This window comes from Lasioglossum baleicum, chromosome 14, assembly GCF_051020765.1.
Source record: "Lasioglossum baleicum chromosome 14, iyLasBale1, whole genome shotgun sequence".
Lineage (NCBI taxonomy): Eukaryota > Metazoa > Arthropoda > Insecta > Hymenoptera > Halictidae > Lasioglossum > Lasioglossum baleicum.
In genome coordinates this window covers 8,500,432-8,518,465 of record NC_134942.1, presented here as the reverse complement: position 1 = coordinate 8,518,465, position 18,034 = coordinate 8,500,432, and the positions used below count along the sequence as shown (strand labels likewise).

Here is an 18,034-nt window from a genome sequence, read left to right as displayed (position 1 = left end):
TTATCGCCCACACCAGTCGTCCTCCTTTCCCATAACGTAATATACAATCTAATAGGCTATTTTTCTGCAAAAAGCCCTACTTTTATTAAAAAACTTTTACAAAAGTCCTACAGAAACCAGAAACACGCACATTTAATAAACAACTTTCATAAAACGCCCAACAGAAATACTACGTTTCGTAGATACTGAAAATATATTTTTTCAAACCGTTCCATTTCAACTTAATAAACTGATCAGATAAAGAAAACCAACTTCTGAATACCTAAATGTGCACATTAGAAATTTAAATGAACCTAATCTCAAAGCTGGTTATGCTACGATTGTAATATCAGTCAGCAATTTTTAAATGTCTCTGAGAACCTAACCTAGCACCTATCCAACAACAATATCGTTATTACAATTCATATTTTAAAGAATAAAAATCGAAAATGAAAATTAGTTAATTTGTTGCTTTTCTAGCGTATTTATTTAAACAATCTTCAAGAATCCTCGGTAGTATAGTGGTCAGTATCCCCGCCTGTCACGCGGGAGACCGGGGTTCGATTCCCCGCCGGGGAGGATTTATTTTTATATTTGATATCAATTTTTTTTATTGATACGTCGATAGCAATCGGTAGAAGCGAATGTACAGGCGATGTGACACGAGTGGATGTGTTTTAGATATGGAAATCGCTGGACGAAGTAGCGTGTAAAGTATACGCGGAGCGTGTATAAAGATCTGCAGTCCAGTTATAACGTAATGCACCACATTAGCGGACAAGAAAAATGAAACACGCGGATATAATGTGTCTAACACGGATCCCACTGGTGCATTGCTTGGGTCGAGTCACTCTCGGAACCTCGCTCTTTCACGGCTCATTCACGACTGACCTTTTCCCAAAGCCCCATTGTCACCCGGGTCTCTCGACACATGGCCGCAGTATTCCTGAAACTAAACAGACGCCTACGGTCCCTTCGGGGTTCTTGAAAACTGTTTATGAGTCTATCGGCTATGAAAAAACTATACCTGCGACGACGGGTCGTTCTGTTCTTTTAGCGCTGGCCATTTAGCAAACGCTGCATCGAGTTTCCCTAAAATTGTGACCTCTTCTTTCATACGTACTTGTAGTAATATTCGAACAGTCTTGAAAAGACAATAACTTTGTTTTTAATATTGCACCCTACGTGATTTTTAGAAGTTGAAACTATTGGTTTACTACAGCGAAAAAGAAATTTTTTAGAAGATTGCTATAAATATAAGGCAGAATTGCAGAGGAAATACTACAAGTTGATTTTTCCGATTTCGTCAACAGTGCATTGACTTTTCAAGTTTTTTTGAGGAGTTAGAACAATTAGTTTACCACGTGGCGCGGAAAAGAAATTTTTTAGAAAATTGCAGTTATAGTCGGAACTGCAGAGAACTAGAAATTGATTTCTTCAACTTTTGAAACAGTGGACAGACTGAATCGCTCTGCCGTTGAGAAATAAACGAAACGGAATTAATGAAAGGGCGATATTAAATATGGCCGGGCGGTATCGGGCGAACTAGGTGTTCCACTAATTACCTAAACAAACGGAGAAATTCCGATGCGGCACTAATAGTCCCGAGACAAATCGGCAAGCGTCACGGAACGGTTCCCCAGGGTTCATGGGCCGTCACGAAAAATCCTAGCGGGCCAAAAAACTATCGACCTCGGTTTCACGTGTCGTTAATGGCGACACGGTGAAAAACGAGGACGGATTTTCCACCGAGTGGACGAATTTCGGTGGCAAAAACGCAGACGTTTCGCGTTGATAAATTCGCCAGACGGCGCCATTAGATTTCCATATCTCCGGCGAAATATGTCTGCTTCGCGGGAAACGAGCACGTGACGAAGACTGGTGGATTTGAAAAACAGAGGACACATAATTGGGGCTATTAACTTGTCCCGTGACAAACTAGCAGGCCATTAGAATTCTTTCCGATCGGTGAATCAAGATGGCAGCCGAGAGACTCGCGTTTTTTTAGAAAATGATATTCATTTGAGGATCTTGTGGGTAGATATTAATATTGTAGATGTTAACTGCGATACTTTCAACGGAGATAGTTATTCACAAAGGATGAATATTCGTGATCTTTTGTGTATAATAATCGTACCATGACGCCGAAAGAACTTGTCCCAATGACGAACAGGTTAACGTAAATCCTCCGATTAACTCTATCTTAATTTGATATTTCAATTCCTGCAGGATCTACACCGATTCCCCAGCTGCTCCCGGTGTAATCCTCTTATCTCTCAAACATAAATATTAATACAAACTTCTCCACGGTGGAAGATAAATTACAAGGTGCGCGCGCAGGTAAAACGAGCTACGGGCTTACCGTTTTCTTGACTAGCTTACTCGCATGACTGTGAATCAAATCGCAGCTTTGTGCAGAGCTCTCTTGTACTTCGCGCCTCCATTCATTATTTATTAAGTACGCACAAAAGGAGCCACAAACAACGTCGTTACTCGCAAACTGCCTAGAACGGACAAGGCTCTACCTTGTTGCGAGGGATATTCGATCATGATACGTCACGATGCGAAATTGAAAATAAAATTTATTGTTCAGACGTACAGTTGGAGAATTACTGTTTCCACATTTTTATGACAGACATTACAAACAAATTACGCTGGGTGCTCTACTGAAAATCAACAGAAAGGAGAGCAATATTAAATTGAAAAAAAGATTAACCGACGGAGGTAAAAAACCACAATTTTCCCTAATAATCGATTCGATAATCCGAAGAGTATCTCTTTGTCCGATAATTTCGGTAATGCAACAAAAATAATAAATGCAAAAAAGTAAAAGAAAAAGAGAGGATAATATTAACTTGAAAAAAATATAAACTGAGAGAGGCAAAACCACAATTTTCGAGGAGAGCGTCGCCCATTTGCCAGGAAACAGTGCGTCCTATTAATCTTTGTCCGATCATCGGTGTCATCAACGAATTAATTGCACGCGCAGTGGTGAACGGTGTTATCCAGATAAAACGTCGTCGCGTACCATAAGTTCGCTAGTTTTTTATTCGCCGTTATGCCAATTCCGGTGAAAATTCGACAGAAAGAGTGTTGTGTGTGCAGCACGCGCGAGCGCGCCTCTCTCTTGCTCTCCGCGGAAAGGCATGCGGCAGGTGGCCGGTGCTCGATAGTTTGCATATTCATCGGTTTCGAAGCTTATCGGGCCCATATTATCACAGCGTGCTTAATTGACTTCAGATTCCCTCATTAGCGCTAATGGGTTAATTCCAAAACTGTTCCCGGCCGGCTAAGGCGCTAAGGAACCGCGAGAGGATCGCGCGACGCGCGCGCGCGCGTGAGGACCGTTTACCGGCTCTGGATCGTGACTCATTGGACAGAGATAAGCTCGGATCAATTAAGTTCAATTACAAGGATATCTACAGATGATAGCGATCGCGCAACGCCGCGCGGCGCCGGCCCGGATCATCTAGGATCGTGTTGCAAAAATTCGTGCAACAGCGATAAATGTAATGCGACATTGTTGAAATCCTTTTTGCATTGTTTGGTAAGCTGTGATTTTATTCTTTTAACCGCCTCTAGATTTTTAATTATTATTTTCTACATTCAGGATAAATAACACTGTCCAACACCAAAAATGTTTCCAATGTACTGTTGGGTGGATCTTTGATAGAGTTCTTAGCGCTGATTCCGAATCTGCTCTTAATTTTTCTCATACACGCACAGTTTTTGAGAAACATGACTTTGAAAAAAAAACGTATTCTTCAACTTTAAACAAATATTGTGATGTTATTATAAAAGATATTGAATTGTTCTTTACAGCAAAAGATTCTACAGACTTTCCCGAATCCAGTGATACCGAATGCTCTAGTATATTATGATTGTTTAAACATGTTTAAACGTTCGTCGCGCCGTATCTATTGGTAAGCGTTACTGGCGGCAACTAATTCGGGCGAAGATATTTTGCTTTCTGGTTCGAAAAAAACGTTGACGTTCCAAACTTGGAAGGGTGGTTTCTCAAGATAAAAGTCTGCTCTATCGCGTGGTATAGTTCGATTTTCCGCTGGACCCTTAGTTTTTGAGATAAATTGAAAAATATCCTAAAAAATTCGTGCAAAAGTGGTGTCTCTCCGTTTTTAATGCTTGTTTAAATATGTTTAAACAATCATAATGTATTAGTATTAGGTATCACTGGATTCGGGAAAGTCTGCAAAATCTTTCGCTGTAAAGAACAATTCAATATCTTTTATAATAACATCACAATATTTGTTTAAAGTTGAAAAATACGTTTTTATTTCAGTCATGTTTCTGAAAAACTGTGCGTGTAGGAGAAAAATTAAGACAGATTCGGAATCAGCGTGAAAAAGTCTATAAGATCCACCGAGCAGTATATTGGAAACATAAAAAAAGTTGAAATTTGTTGAACAGTGTAATTCGATTGACTGGTAACGACTGAAACAATTTCGAAATTTTTACTGTACAAGGTAGATAAAAAGTAACGATCATCCGTCGTAGGGGTGAATCGCCTCTGGATCGATGGACATTTGTAAAGGAAACTAGCCGCGAAATTGTTTATAATAGTTTTATTCAAATAAAGTAAACTTGAAAAAGAACAACTTTCGTACGTATCTGATTTTGTATGTGGAACAGCAACGTTAATAGCCTGCTTTTTTCTATTGCGGCTCTTGAATTAATTTATAATACATTCGACAAAAAGAACATTAATCCTACATTATAAAATACTAATGTCTGGTATAGGTACTTACAAATGTTTCAGAATCTTTTGTTCCTCCGCCGAATGAAGTGGACACTGCCATTTTCGTGAATACGTGTTATTAACGATGAAGCACAAAACACCACACTTGTACATAATCACTGAACACTACATAACACACTTTCCGAAATCGTGACAGCGAACGGGAAGAACTTATTCCGACCACACGGTCAAAATAGTACTGCAGTTGTCACCCCGGGTTTTTCGAGTGGATTTAGGTGGGGAAATGTAGCGTCTGTAAATTGGACGGGGCTGTGTCGGAAGGACCTTGGGTTGAGAAGTGGGGGAACTGTCAAAGAAATTCCTTTTGGCATTGTCTACGGTCATCAATGACGTGATTTATAAGGGTAGTCCGCTCGTCGCTTCGATGGGCCCGTCGCACGTGTTGTCGTTCTGTCGGGGTTGAAGTTGTCGGAGCGCGGTGGTTGTAAAATAATCGGCCGGTTCGGAACCGATTCGCAATATTCGCATGTGTTTTTTGCTTGCTATAACTTCTTCCCGTTTGCTGTCACGATATCGGAAAGTGTGTTGTGTAGTGTCCAGTGATTGTGCAGAGAAGTGTGGTGTTTTGTGCTTCATCGTTAATAAGACGTATTCGCGAAAATGGCAGTGTCCACTTGACCCGACGGAGGAACCTGAAACATTTGTAAGTACCTATACTTGACATTCGTATTTTATAATTAGACTGCGGATTTTTATGCATTTATAAAGAAATTGGTGCGGTGAAATATAAAACGGGAAAAGATTTTAAACATTCAAGAATGTTGAAATGTTGTTTTTGATGTAACAAAGTCATTGAGGGATCAAATCAATTTTTATGATATTCCTGTTTTCCACAATCAATGCAAAACATTTTTAATTTGCATAAAGATCCGCAGTCTATTTATATAATGTAAGATTAATTAATTATTCTTTCACATTTTGCAACTTCAAATCTATGATTCGAATGAATGAATGCCCTTTAAATTTCGTTTGCTCGAGGCACGCACACGATTATGTCTCATCGACACGATCGGGCGGACTGTAGTAGTAGGCTTTTGTCTATACGTATAACTCCACACAATCAAATTTTGCAAGAACTTTAACAGATTATATCTCGATAACTATTTGTTTGCGACATGTGGTTTCTTTCAAACCTTTTCTTTTCTGGATGAGTGGAAGATGTCGATGTAAAACAATTTTAACAACGATTTTCTTTGTTATAAACAATTTTGCGGCAAGTTTCTCTTACAAATGTCCACCGATCCAGAGATGTAGATTCACCCCCAGAACGGATGACCATTACGTTTTAAACACCCTGTACATATTAAATTATTAGATGATTGCATAAGTTCGTGCCTGATTTGAAAATAAAATTCAATGGTTACATTTTAAAAAATACAACTTTATTAATCAATTATATGTACATATAGTCACCATCCTTTTCGAATTGTAGAAAATTTAACCATCTTTTAATTTTAATTTAAGCAATCTTTAACCAAATCTTTAAAATTTAACCACTGAATTTTATTTTCAAATGGGGCACGAACTTATGCAATCGCTTGATATATTCGAGCTTTTTATTTCTTTTACCTCTTTCGGGATAAGTCGTCCCGTTGGATCAACACCTTTCGATGTTTAATTATGACATTTCACATTCAGGATAAATAATTCGACTGATGGAGAATGATTGAAATTTTTATATTTTTACTATATCTTCGAGCTTTTTATTTCTTTTATCTCTTTCGGCATCGATAAGTCGTTGGATCAAGTATGGCGGGATCGGCTCTCAATCGGCCGTAAAGGGGAATATACATATAAAATAAAAAGGAAACATGTGGCAATAAACGCGTCGCATGTTACGTGACAATGCGTCACGAGAGAACTGCAAACATACGTAACCGTGTGTTCCAGTGATACAACCGCGTATACAATAATTGTGTGCGGTATAAAGAGCACAGAATCGTGTAACGACGTGCGCAATGCAGCATATCGATTTAATGAAAACCGGTGTGTATCGAACGCATAAAGCATAAGTGTCGTTCCATCCGATGTGCGTTGGAAAAAATAATTCGTTTAATTTGGAAATTAAAAGACCCAAAAATGTGCCCATAATTATGAAAGTGGTCTAAGTCATATATTTCTTGTTTCAAGATATGCAAAGGAAAAGGATAAAATAGCTTAAAAATAATATGATGTGATATCACTGATAAACTCATTTCTTTTTTAATTTTCACTTGGACCACTTTCATAATTATGGGCACATCTGTACAATTTCAATTTTCTAATTCTTCGAGAATTTTGAATTTACTGAATAGTCGGACGTCGTTAAAATTAATGCGAAACAAGGAAGAATATCGGACTTTTTCTGTCTCCAGGGAAATCGAGTTCAATAATCACGATCGAAACACAGTGACAAGGGCAGTCAACTTTTCCTCCCGAGCGATTTCCTCGCAAAATGGTGGACACGTCGTGTAGGAACGCGACCATGAATTTTTCACGGGTTCAGGGTATAGGAAGAGGCTTGTGTTTCTCCGCAAAACGAGCGAGTACGGAGTGTCGGAGGGCCCGTGATTATCGACGGCAAGTTGACAAGCCGATTCCCACGAACGATCACATTGTCAGGGGAAAAATCCAAAAGGCTGGAAAGTTCCCTCCCCGACCATAGACACAATTAGAGCGACAGACTTTCGCCGTCCCACGCGGTACTGGACTTCGTAATCGAGGATGTAATTTAAACTACTTACGGCCAGACCGAACAATTTGCCGGTAAGTCGGACGTTCTGGTCACTCGTTGGAAAACCATCGAGCATTTAATCAAACTCTCCCCCACCTCCTCTTTTAATACTTTATCAGACAAGTGCTCCTACGAGTCGCTAAATTCGCGAAATCCCTGTCATTTACTTTCGACATAGTGTATTTTGTAAACGAAAATGATGTTTCGTTAGAAACATGAAGCTATCATGATCAATGGAATTATGCGAACATCGTGTTGGAAGTACTCGAGTTCTGCCATGGAACACCTGAGAGGATCTGAAAGTAGAATTCTATAGGAATTACTGAAACGAGAAATTAAATGAATAAATTGCTTCAACCGGCAGCCATTTACAGAAATTATGCTGGCCTGTTTAAGTTCCACACCTTTGCTACCAGCATTTGTTCATCTGCTCATCCACCCTGCTTCAATGTTTGTGAAATGGTACCTCGTCCTGTCATAAAAATACGAAAATTGTTTTTACTAAAATATTGGTACTCCTGAGAGAACGGGTAAACTTAAAATTCCCTAGAAAATAATAGAATGTAGGTGCACGGTAGTGCACCAGCCAAGTTCTCGCACTACCTCCTTTTACACGAAACAACTTAGCCGTTTTTTAGAGGCTTATAACTCAGCACTGGAGGCAGATAGAGAGATGTAATTTCGTACACTTGTTAAATGCTATCATGTCTCAATATTGACAAAACATTGATCTTCCAATATTAGTACGTTCCGAGATATAGGACCTCAAAAGTCGCTAAAGTCACTGACTGATTGACTGACAGATCATCAAAACCTTTTGGGTACTTCCCATTGACCTACAAGCTTGAAATTTGGTACATAGGTCCACCATAACAAACACTCAAAGGAATAATTATCAAAGTTTGAAATTTTACACCTTAAAGGGGTTGTATTGTAAAAAAACATTACGAAATAGGTAATACTGAAAAAATCGTGTGTAAAAATTAGTTTAAAAGAACGCTATTTAATTTTTAAAAGAGTTACATGGAGGGCTAAATTATTCAAACTTGGCCGTTACTTTTTAAACCAATGGCCATAAAAGGTGTTAGGTAGCGGTCAAGTTTGAATAATTTAGCTCTCCGTGTACATAACTCTTTAAAACTTAAATAGCGTTCTTTTAAACTAATTTTTACAAACGATTTTTTCACTGTTGCAAGAGGTATTTCTAAGCTAACGAACTTGGCCGTATTTTGTTTGATCTCACAACTTTTTACGGCCATAGGAACTAGGCTCCTGTTTACAGAATGTTTTCGTTGGGATCACTAATGACTTGACTTTCCAAGGAATTTGCAACAGATTTGGAACAAACTGCAGTCACACTGAAGTAGTGAACGATTTTACGTCGGAGCCGACAGACGAACGCTCGAGCGATGAACCTCAACGTGAAATCGCTGGCTCGAATCGCGTACTCTGAACGAGGATTAAAAATGGTCGATCACCGCCGATAAAAAGGAGGCATTCGAAGTGAACGAGCTGACCTCGATAGCTACGAAACGGATGAAAATGATAAAATGGTGCGGCATGCGATAGAAAAGGGTGAAGCCGGTACACTCTATATGGTGGAGGGGGTTCGCTAGAAAGGAGAGGAAAGGCCGACGGTAACTTAACTCGACGCCCCGACATCCGATCCTCCCTATAAAAATGCACACGCCACTCACGTCTATGTAAACAAACGGACATCGAATGGTCGAGTGACTCTCTTTTTCCGGTTAGCTACACCTATTAGCTGGTATGTAGATCGTATAGCAGTCATTGCAGTTCCTGCAAGCCAGCCCAGCCAACGGCCAGGTAAAGGTACTCCTCCGATTCGCGAAACGCGACTCTTTCGCGCTGGAATTCGACTCGAGTCCCCGATCGGACGTTCGGTGAACCTGAACAACTTATACGTTCCACGTAGACCATGTCTTGGCACGCTCGCCATATTAGGTGTTACGTTTATTTATGCCGACGTTCCTTCGCTGAACTGTCCCAACAATTCTACTAAAGTTTCTTTATTTCATCAATCACGGTCACACTCTCTCGGAACGATTTTATTCGACTCTTTAAAGGTTCGTTAGCTGTGTCTGCTTCAATATCAATTCATTATTAGACCGCAGATATTGATGTATTCACGAGAACGAGCAGATAATAACTCGAACAGTGCGTACATTAAAATAATCCTAACAACATTGATGTATTATTTCCAACATGTGCAAGTGATCAGTGAAACGAATAAATTTCTACTTATCTCCCATATCTCAAGTAATTCACTATAATCGCAAACCCCTATCGTCGAACGTTGCACAATCTGGCACAATCATAATTAAGTCCACTTATAGATCCAAAATCGCAGGTCTCCACGGCTACAATCGAAGTAAAAAGAATTTTACTAATGTGAAATGAGCACTTGATCAACCTTAGCATCTCTTGAACAGCGTCCGCTTCAGGTATAATTATGGAAATTCATTAATCACACGTCGGTATTGACGTAAAAACACGCCCGAATTGGTCAGCTAGTATACGAGCGGTGAAATGCGAGCGATACGGGTAATAAAAAGAGGTGGGAGATCGTGTCCATTCTCGAGGAAAGAAATCGAGCCTCCGGATAAGTTCTTTCCCGCGGAGAAGCAAATGGAAAGTGTGGGGGTCTCGATGCAAAAAAGCAGAAAGCCTTCTGGAAAAATGTCTAAAATGGCGACACCGGATCGGTCGCGTAACTGGCGCGTACGCCGCCGCTCGACTATCATGTTGCAACCGCATCTACCGATTATTCTTAAAGGCAGCCGATTTTTCAGACGCCCGACGACTACCGGACACGGCAAAAAGGATCGAAATGAGCCTGGAGCCAATGAGTTTCCCCCCATTCCCCGTCTGGTTCTCTCTCCTCTTCACAAAGGACGCGGAAATTCGCGAAACTGATTAAATTCATTCTTTGCACACCCAATATTTCTGTAAGGAAAAATTCTCGGTGCTTCGGGAGACTCCAGTCCGCAAGAGTCGGATTACCCGATGTCTAGCAAACGTCTCGACCATAATCACCGTGTCCCATTGCGTAAGAAATTTGCTCGATTACGCGTCGAACAGCCGCGGGCCTCGTTAATCAATTACCGGATCGGACCGCCGCCGTTCGATTAATTCGCTCTCATTAGCGGAAAGGGGAGCCGGGCTCGGCTCGCACGCCGTTTCGAATTTGTTCCCGGGCTATTTGCTTAAACAAAATATATCGGCGCCGAATCCGCCGCGCTCCGTCTGTAATTTTATTAAATAAATCAAGTCGAACGGGGCGACGCGGCACGGCTGCCGGAAACGAGCTCGCTTCTCCTCTGTCCCACCTGCCACCGATGGCACGCCTGAAATTATGCTAATTAATACCGATCGGTGCACCAGCAGCAACAACACCAACCGGTAGGACAGAAAATCGAGAGAAACCGGGAGACCGACAGAATTTATACGAACGTTACGACGCGTAATATTGTCCTGTGGACCACTCTTTAAGATTACACGAGCCGCCGAAAACATCAAGTAGGCGTCCACACTTAGAGGAACGCCGAAATTATGGTTAAGCGTCAGATCGTGGTTCCCACTGGCCTCCGCCCCGGATCCTCTTTCTTTTCTCGACGCCCATGACGCCTCAAGGTCACGGACCCTCAAGGACGTTGATTCTTCTCGTTGGGAAGAGAACCTTTCGTTTTCCTGATTGAGGACGATCCACTTACATCTAATCTTACTGATCTGGTGCCAACTACATAGAGCAACCGTCACGCCATCTATCCGAACCTATTTAGCATTGAGTACCTTTAATCTTCAATTTTCTGGTACTACAAGAACCTTGATTTCTTAAAAAGGTCCTTAGTTTTCCTGATTGAAGACGATCCACCTAGATCTAATGTTACTGATTTGGTGCTAACTTCATAGAGCAACTGTCGCGCCATCTATCCTAACCTATTTAGCATTGAGTACCATTAATCTTCAATATTCTGATACTACAAGAACCTTGATTTCTTAAAAGGGCCCTTAGTTTTCCTGATTGAAGACGATCTACCTAGATCTAACGTTACTGATCTGGTGCTAACTTCATAGAACAACCGCCACGCCATCTATCTACCCCTTTAATCCTCAATTTGCTGATACTATGAGAGCTGATACTATAAGTCCCTAAAAGGACTCTTCGTTTTCCTGATTGAAGACAATCTGCTTAGATCTAATGCTACTGATCCCGCTGCTAACTTCATGGCTATCTTCAATTTGTTACTACAAATTAATTCCCTAAGAGGAAGATTCATACTTCTCCTCCACTTGCATCCTCTAATATCAAATGCGTTCTAGCCAGGCTCCAGTGTGCAGCCCTCGTGTTCAGCCTGGCGCATTGAATCTCCTCGAAACCTCAATTTGCCATTACACCAAGATCCTTCTCAATTAGCCGAGGCACCTCTGCGAGGTGAGCAAGAATCTCTCCCACGAAGCTTCTGTCTGCCGGCATTCAATCCAGCATGCTCGCGACACACCTACGGTAATGCTGTAATAATCGGTATCGGGACTGGCCAGTGGTTGGACTGCCGGTTAAAATAAACGCCGTTAACACCCCTGGCCACGGCCGGTATGTATACCGATAGCAGAAAATCACTCTTCCACGTCGGTTCCGTGGCTTCACCTGTTAGCCTGTACTTGGCTACTGACTTCGCGCTACGTGCACGATCCGACTCTCCGCTGGCTAGCATCTTGATACATCGGCACACCGGTGATCGCGAGCGTGTTATTACCCCGCCTAGTGGCTAGCTCCGAAGATTACACGTCTACAGCTGGGGCCCGGGCCCATCCAGGTATGCCTCGAATTTGTAACAGCGATTGCGCCCCGCGAATTTGCATATCACCAGGAGACAAGTCTCTGTCCAAGACAGAGGAGCCAACAGTTTTTGCTAAGGAGGATGCTGTTGCCCGGTTTTGCCGACGACCGTTCAATAAAAGAAACATTGTTCTAGAAGGATGTCTAATTGCTGGTATAATTGTACTTCTTTTATCCGGCAGGGTATAGATCGTAGATTATCACAGAACATTTCAATCATCATTAGACTGCGTATCTTTATGCGAAATATAAATTGTCTTGCAACGATTGCAAGAAATACTAGTAGAAACCAAACTGAATGTTCTTATTTCATATATATTCGCACCTTCAAATTTCAAATTTCATCATCTACAGCATCTACCCTAACTTATTCAGCAGCTTATTTAGCACCCTATTCGTTGTGACGTCAAGAACCTTACGAAATCAGTCGGACGCAATGGAGTGGTACGTTTTAATCGGAAAGCTTGGGATTAAATCGAAGACAAGTTAACATAAGCAAAGTTCATGCGACCGCAGCAATGTCCCAATATTCCATCAGCCTTGCAGTTCGCTTCATCAGAAGAGCTCATTAACATATCAAACCAGTGTTTTGCATTAGATGCTGGCAGGATCGGAGCACTAGAATTTCAGACCTTTAACCAAAGCCTTATAATACTGATTAAAGTGCTGGGACCCAAAATGGCGCATAACCAAAGCATTTAGACGCAGCGGCGTCCGCGACCAAAATGGCCGTAGTCCAGCGCAAAAACGCTGCGTCCAATTTTTAAACGTCAACAGACGTACAATTTTGCAGGACACTCCTCTGGACCATTAGGCAACGTCTTATCATCGATCCCCCGAGCTCCTAATTTTTTTTTTACCATCGGCTAAACCGCCGCTCGAAATCACGGGGCTGGCTAGTTCGATTGTTATTCGGTGTTTAGTGCGCGACGCGTAATTACGAAACCGCATTGGCCGCGCGGCGCTCATTCAAGTACGTGCAAATCGGCCTTTAAGCAGCCAATATCAAATTGGCCCGGCGCGTCGTGTATCCGCGAATTTGCATAGAAATGATACCTTGATCGACCGTGTCCATATTTATTCGAAAATTCCGAGCCGCGACAGAATATTGGTGTTTACCGCAGGACTTCTGGGCCCGGGACCCAAGAAACCAGCAATTTCACGCCAATCTGCAGCGCGTCGCTTTTCATTAATTAATTCCTGCCGTGCGCGGTTTCCGCCCACCCCGTCGCGTCGAGGAATCTTCCTCGTAAAACGTGTTTAATACACTGTCATCTCGATTTTGAACATTTAATTCCTGGACTGCGCGTCACGCACAACTCGGCTCTCCGACGAAATTTGGCGAGGCGATCATTATTCTGTTGCTGGAAACTCTTCTTAGCGCTGCAAGGTGAGCTGCAATGCTATTCAGAAAATTTCTGTGGAGGTTTTGAAAACGAGACCAAGGGCGTTTAATACCAAAGACTGGGATGACTGCGTTTTGGGGATATAATAGTTCCGGCGGGTTCTATAGGTGGTAGCAATCGGTCGGTTTCCCATAAATCACCGGTTCCGATGCACCGGACTGAAAACGCTCGCAATAATTTCGCAGCGGCCGCGATCCAGCAATTCACCGTGCGGCTCTCTTTGCCTCTTTCTCTCTTGTGGATCCATCGATGCGAATGAAAAATCGGATACGCAGCGCAGCGTACAACGGGCGAAGATGATGAAGCCAGAAAGGTATCATCGGCTACCCTGTGTTTACACGGACCGAGGTGGTCCGCCCCGCGAGCATTAGCTCTATCTTTGCGCCGCCCAATTTCGCGTTCCCCCGGATGCAAATTTCTAGCGAAACGAGCGGATAGCAGAAATCACCCGGGGATCCGTCGACGACGATGACGGACCCACCGACGATGCCTGTGTACGTATAGAGGGCGATTTATATTGTACTACAGTGGCCGAAATTTCTATAAAGTTACTGTGTTTTGTGCCCGTGCGAAATCAATACGGGCTGGTTTATGTACTTCTTTAAGGACTGGTTTACGTTGTATTTTTGTCCAGAAGAATTTAAAAGTTGTTGCACATACGTCTTGTTGTTACTGGGAGCTCCAATTCAGCTCGAAATTGTGCTGCATTTTTCCTTTCCTTACCTGCAGACCTCATTAATATTGAATGTTGTCTCTTTGACTATTTTTTATTACTACCTTTAACATGATTTTTTCCGTAATTTTCACGTAAATTGATATAATTATTAATCACAGTATATGACCGATTAGTTTTCTTAGCAATTGCGCGATTAGAGCAGCCCATATCTTTATAAGCATCGATCGATGCTTTTTCTTCACTTGTTAGTACTTTTCCTCTCGGCATTCTCATACACGTGAATCGAATTATAACAAACAGGATTTCTGTGAGTTCTAAAACTAATACTTTTAGAATATTCGCAGTTTTCCGTAGTTCTCTGCTCAGAATACAGATAAACACTAAGTGACTTTATAGAAACTTCGCACTTGTGTTCTGCACCACACAGAAAAAAATTTAAAAAAACATAAATAGTAAACATAGCGGTCTAGAGTACGCACTCCCTCTATCCGAGTGTCTACAAGGCATAGGACCAGATACGATAAATCAACAAAAATGGTGATATTTTTAAAATATCTATAAAAAAGAAGATGACTTTATAGAAATTTCGACCACTGTATCACAGACAGTAGTGTATTCGTACTGCACGTTCGTCGAGCGACGTGCAAAGAGAGTAAAATGTTTTGTCATTTAGCTGTGAAAAATTTGGCTGTAATATGAAAAGAGAAAGAGCTAATAATTGCTACACCATTATTCAAAATATTGTTTAGATTCCCAAATATATTGCTATCTAATCAATTACTGAACATTTAAGTATTGTATGAGGTGTTATATCAATTTCATATCCGTAAAACGAAAAAAATCATATAGAATGGAATTATTCTAGGTCGGAAGGAATGCTTAACAAAGGGTTAAGAAAACGAAAAATTGAAGAAAAATATTGGTCGCTCTACAAAAGATTAACGGACGACTAAGCAAAATTTTAAGCAACAAGTTACCTGAGAAAATAATTGCATGAGATTTCGTTGATGCAGATCTTTTTGGGAACGAAATCGAGTTCAGGTGAAATTGATCAAAATCGAGTTCTCGTTGGTCTTTCGACCGCAGCGAAAACGCAGCCGCGCCTACGCATGGAAAAAGGATGTGCCGAGCAGCGAACAACAAGCGCGAGGCACAATGCCGGAATCGGATGAAGTACCACGAAGGAAGACCGAGCAACGATACTCGAACTAATGATACCGTCGACAAACTAATTACACGAAACAGCGGAACAACCGGCCCTCTCTCGTCGCACACTTTCGATAATTATTCCACGTGGAATCGTATCCTCGATGTTCACCGAAGTGCAAGGTTCATCGTGTACGGATCTCGGAGGTTCGAGTTTTTCGAGAAAAAAAAAAAAAAGAAAAACAGGCGGTTCTAACCCGAGCTAAACGGTACACCTGTATTCCGCGGTGGTTCTTGTCCGCCTTCACTGCCTGCCAAACTTCCCCCTGACAGCTTGAAGGAAATCATTCCGTTCGAAAAGCCGGTAATCACGCTAGTCGAACTTTCAAAATTGGCCGGACGCGTACGCAGCTCCTCCGACAACGATCCGCGGTGCACGCCCGTGGAGAAATGCTCCTTTTTGCCGAAGGTCGATAATTAGCCCCGTTCCTCGGCAATTTAGTCATTTATTCGTCACACAGAAAGATCAAGCAAGAGAGAGAGAGAGAGAAAGAGAGAGGATGAGAGAGGCTAGCCGGCTGAAGACGATGGCACATGACATCGACCGGTGGTGCTCGGGGTCCTCTTGTAGCAGGTACTTCCGGTGCCGGGAGGCGGCCACCTCATTGTCATTACGTCACCAGAGGCTGTCATTTGCTTTTTCAGGCATCCGTTTTTCTCACCGCACGGATAGAAGGCTGGACGATCGTAATTACACCGGGCCCGCTTCAACGGCGAACCGTCTTCCACGAAGATTAGCTATACGTGTATGCGTGTACCAGCCGATGCACTGTGAGATGCAGAACGAACAAGATCAACTCTTCTTTGTGATCGCCCTCTGGCTCGCTTATCGGACCGCCTACCTTTGTCCACACATCAGGAACAACGCACACTCTATGCTCCCTCATTCGCATAACTAAGGTTTCCAGCTCCGTGAATCCTGGAAAATCAACCTGGCAGCTATCCATCACAAAGTCACGTCTCGATGCGGTCGCAAAATGAACTTTTGGGACTTGATCATGATTTCTGTTAACTCATCTAGTCCTATTGCAACACTTATGGTGCAGATTCCTTCAAAAAATTTATTGACGCACTTCCTCTGTCCTGGCATCAAAAATAAAACGCACTTAGGCTCCCTCATTCCCATAACTGAGGTTTGCAGCTCCGTGAATCCTGGAAAATCAACCTGGCAGCTATCCATCACAAAGTCACGTCTCGATGCGGTCGCAAAATGAACTTTTGGGACTTGATCATGGTTTCTGTTAACTCATCTAGTCCTATTGCAACACTTATGGTGCAGATTCCTTCAAAAAATTTATTGACGCACTTCCTCTGTCCTGGCATAAAAAATAAAACGCACTTAGGCTCCCTCATTCGCATAACTGAGGTTTGCAGCTCCGTGAATCCTGGAAAATCAACCTGGCAGCTATCCATCACAAAGTCACGTCTCGATACGGTCGCAAATGAACTTTTGGGACTTGATCATGATTTCTGTTAACTCATCTAGTCCTATTGCAACATTTATGGTGCAGATTCCTTCAAAAAATTTATTGACGCACTTCCTCTGTCCTGGCATCAAAAATAAAACGCACTTAGGCTCCCTCATTCGCATAACTGAGGTTTGCAGCTCTGTGAATCCTGGAAAATCAACCTGGCAGCTATGGCACAAAATGAACTTTTTGAACTTGATCATAATTTTCTATCGCAGTAGATATGGCGCGGTTTACTTCAAAAAATTTATCGACTCACTGCCTTTGTGCTGACATCAGAAATAGGACGCACTCTGGGTTCCATTGAGCGAGTCCTGGAAAATCAACCTGGCAGCTATTCATCTCAAAATGACGTCTCGAAACGATCACAAAATGAACATTAAGAACCAGACTTGATCATAATTTGTGCTAATTCATTCAGCCCTATATTGCAGCAAGTATGGTGCAGTCTACATAAAAATATTTATCGACACACTCCCCCTGTCCAGACATCAGAAATAAGAGACGCATTCGAGCTACAATTAAGAATGACTGGAAACGGAGTTTCGGATGACAAACTTGATTATGACGTTTCCGAGACGTTCCACGAGTATTACCTCGTTTAGATTACCGTGCTATATACGGTGGAGTTCATTAAAAAAAATTTACTGACGTACTCGCTCAACTTTTGAATATGCATGAGCCCACCGTAGCATATACCGGGCTCCCAGCGACCCTTGCGTGAATTTATTATTTCTGTATTTTCTCCTGATGATTTTCGAGCGTCCTTAATTATATTTACAACGCACGATTCCGTGAAATTCTGACGGAATTATTATAGTTCCAGATCTAAATGGGTCAAAGCTATTCATCAACCACACACACACACATTTTCTTAGATATATTTCTCTCCATTTGTTATTTTATCTTTCTACGTCATTCATTTTCTTCAGGTGAATGAAGAATGA

At 41.9% G+C, this 18,034-nt stretch overlaps 1 protein-coding gene and 1 non-coding gene across 3 annotated transcripts in view; one reads left to right on the top strand and one right to left on the bottom strand.

Annotated features, from left to right (window-relative positions):
• The window catches only part of Ss (aryl hydrocarbon receptor spineless), a 180,099-nt gene that overhangs the window by 152,817 nt on the left and 9,248 nt on the right, over positions 1 to 18,034 (bottom strand). The window lies entirely within an intron of this gene.
• On the top strand, positions 487 to 558 carry Trnad-guc (transfer RNA aspartic acid (anticodon GUC)). Its single transcript has one exon. It is a non-coding gene; the product is annotated as a tRNA-Asp (tRNA).